This window comes from Trichosurus vulpecula, chromosome 1 (genome assembly GCF_011100635.1).
Source record: "Trichosurus vulpecula isolate mTriVul1 chromosome 1, mTriVul1.pri, whole genome shotgun sequence".
In the NCBI taxonomy this organism is placed as follows: domain Eukaryota; kingdom Metazoa; phylum Chordata; class Mammalia; order Diprotodontia; family Phalangeridae; genus Trichosurus; species Trichosurus vulpecula.
In genome coordinates this window covers 452200536-452204140 of record NC_050573.1, presented here as the reverse complement: position 1 = coordinate 452204140, position 3605 = coordinate 452200536, and positions in this window count along the sequence as shown.

The window sequence follows — 3605 nt, the reverse complement described above, 5'->3', positions numbered from 1 at the left end:
ACCAAAGTAGAATTCTATAGTCTGAGTTTTTTTATGCTGTCTGCTCATTTTCCCAGCCAATTACTTGACTTTTGAACTCTTTGTCAAGGTAAGACCACTTCCAGAGTGGAGAGTGCTCTGTTCCAAGTTTCAGGGGTATTGTGCTGCTGTTTTCTGAGCTACTTCTAGGCACCTGTAAATTTTCAGTTTCCCTCTGAGATGGTATGATCCAATGAAAGGCATTTATTCCTCTCCTGGCCTGTGCTGTGGTCTGTGAGTGATCTCAAGCACTCTTTTCTGCCTTGTAAATGCCAAGAAGACTTCCTCTCCACAGCCACCACAAGCTCTGCCACACCAGTGCTCCTTCTCACCCCAGGACTGCAACCCCGATCCAAGCAGGGCAAAGCAAGAGAATCGTGCCTCGGCACCAGCAAAGAGATCCCTGAACTCCCACTCTGACCAGCAACTTGCTTCCCCCACTGTATGTAGGCCTGGGGCTCTGGTAGCAGCTACTGCTATTGCCTCTGCCACTGCAGTCATCTCTGCTGCCTCAGGGCTGGGACCAGACTACACATTTCTCTCATTCAAGTCCAACAGAGTTTTCCCACTGACCTGCTAAATTGTCTTTGGTGTTTGTGGGTTGCGAAATCCAAAACTGACACAGCTCAGTCACTCAGTGTCACAGTTCAGTGATTCAGTGCCCTGAGGCCTGCTCCAACTGGTATGCTCTGGCCTGGTCTGTGCCAAGTTGCCCATACTGGCCTGGGCTCTACTTCCAGCACCATGCGATAGACCCTTCCCAGACACCTTCCAGGCCATCTTGGGCTGGAGACTTGTTTCACTCTTTCATTTCACGCATTCTGTAGCTCTAGAATTTGTTTAGAGTCATTTTTTATAGGTCTTTAGAGGGATTTGGGGGAGAGTTCAAGCACATCCCTGCTTTCCCTCAGGCATCTTGGCCCCACCCCTCTCTCTATTGGCTTTTAAAAGTCTTTACATCTAGGCCCTTTACAATTAGACCTAATCCAACCTTTCCAGTCTTTTTATACTTCTCCCTCAATCTATTCATTCTACGATCCAGCCATAGTGGTTTACTTGCTACTTTTTAAAAAATATCTTTATTTTCAGTTTTCATCATTCCCTTCCACAAGATTTTGAATTCCAAATTCTCTCCCCATCTCTCCCCTCCCCCTGCCCCAGGACAGTATGCATTCTAATTACCCTTACATCCAATCTGCCCTCCCTTCTATCACCCTCCCCTTCTCTTAACCCCTTCTCTTTTATTTTCCTGTAGGGCAAGATAGATTTTTATGCACCATTGCCTGCGTATGCTATTTCCCAGTTGCATATAAAAACTATTTTTAACATTCATTTTTAAAGCATTGAGTTTGAAATTCTCTCCTTTCCTCCCTCCCCACCCACCCCTATTGAGAAAGTAAGCAATTCAATATAGGTTATACATGTGTAGTCATGAAAAATACTTCCATAACTGTCATGTTGTGAAAAACTAACTATATTTCCCTCTATCCTGTCCCACCCTCCATTTATTCTATTGTCTCCTTTGACCTGTCCCTCCACCAAAGTGTTTGCTTCTGATTACCCCTTCCCTCAATCTGCAGTCCCTTCTAGTATTCTCCCTCTCTTATCCCTTCCCCCTTGCTTTCCTGTATGGTAAGATAGATTTCCATACTCAATAGAGTAAATATGTTATTCCTTCCTTAAGCAAAATCCAATGAGAGTAAGGCTCATTTATTCCCTCTTACCTCACCCGCATTCCACTTCCATTGTAAAAGCTCTTTCTTGTCTTCTCTTTTATGTGAGATGATTTACTACATTCTACCTCTCCCTTCCTCTTACTCCCAATGTTTTCCTCCCAACACTTAATTTCATTTTTAGGTATTATCATCCCTTCATATTCAGCGCACTCTGTGTACCATATATATATAGATAGATAGAGAGAGATATGTGTGTATGTATATATTTGTATGTATATGTATACACACATATATGCACATATGCATATATACATATATGCACACACACATATATACACATATACACATACACACATCTACATGTGTGTGTATGTATGTATGTATTCCATCTAACTACCCTAATGCTGCGAAAGGTCTCATGAGCTACAAATATCATCTTTCCATGTAGGAATGTAAACAGTTTGACTTTAATAAGACCCTTATGGTTTTTCTTTCCTGTTTACCTTTTCATGCTTCTCTTGAATCTTGTATTTGAAAGTGAAATTTTCTATTCAGCACCAGTCTTTTCAACAAGAATGCTTGAAATTCCTCTACTTCATTGAAATTCCATTTTACCCCTGAAGTACTATACTCAGTTTTGTTGGGTAGGTGATTCTTGGTTTTAATCCTACCTTCTTTGACCTCTGGGATATCATATTCTAAGCCCTCCAATGCCTTAGTGTAGAAGCTGCTAGATCTCGTGTTATCTTGATTGTACTTCCACAATGCTTGAACTGTTTCTTTCTGGATGCTTGCAGTATTTTCTCCTTGATCTGGGAATTCTGAAATTTGGCTATAATATTCATAGTAGTTTTCCTTTTGGGCTGTTTTGGGAGGTGATTGCTGAATTCTTTCAATTTCTATTTTACCCTCTGGTTCTAGAATATCAGGGCAGTTTTCCTTGATGATTTCTTGATGTCTAGGCTCTTTTTTTCATCATGGCTCTCAGGTAGTCCAATAATTTTTCAATTATCTCTCCTGGATCTATTTTCCAGGTCAGTGGTTTTTCCAATGAGATATTTCACATTGTCTTCCATTTTTTCATTCTTTTGGTTCTGTTTTATAATTTCTTGATTTCCCATAAAGTCATTAGCTTCCATTTGCTCCATTCTAATATTTAAGAAATTATTTTCTTCAGTGAGCTTTTAGACCTCCTTTTCCAGTTGGCCAATTCTTCTTTTTGAGGCATTCTTCTCCTCATTGGCTTTTTGACCTCTTTTGCATTTGGGTTATTCTATTTTTAAAGGTGTTATTTTCTTCAGCATTTTTGGGTCTCTTTTAGTAAGCTATTGACTCACTTTTCATGATTTTCTTGCATCCCTCTCATTTTTCTTCCCATTTTTTCCTATACTCTTACTTTATTTTCAAAATCATTTTTGAGCTCTTCCATAGCCTGAGACCAATTCATATTTTTTCTTGGAGGGTTTGGATGTAGGTGCTTTGACTTTGTTGTCTTCCTCTGGTTGTATACTTTGATCTTCCTCCTTACCAAAGACTTAAGAAAATACCTTTTCACTCAGAAAGTATCCTTCTATAGTCTTATTTCTGCCCCCCCCAACCTCCTGTTCGCTTATTTTACCAGTCATTTACTTGACTTTTGAGCTGTTTGTTAAGTGAAGGGTGTTCTACCCCAATCTTCAGGGGTTTTGTGCAGATATTTTCAGAAATATTTCTTGGGATGTGTAAATTTTCAGTTCCACGAAAGTGGTATGATCAAAGGATAGGTGCTTACTCCTCTCCTGGCCTGTGCTCTGGTGTGTGAGTAACCACAAGCACTTTCCACACTCCACTTTCCATAGCTGCCATGTGCTCCACCAGGCCAGTGCTCCTCCTCACCCCAGAACTGCCACCCAGGAATGTGACCCAGATCAG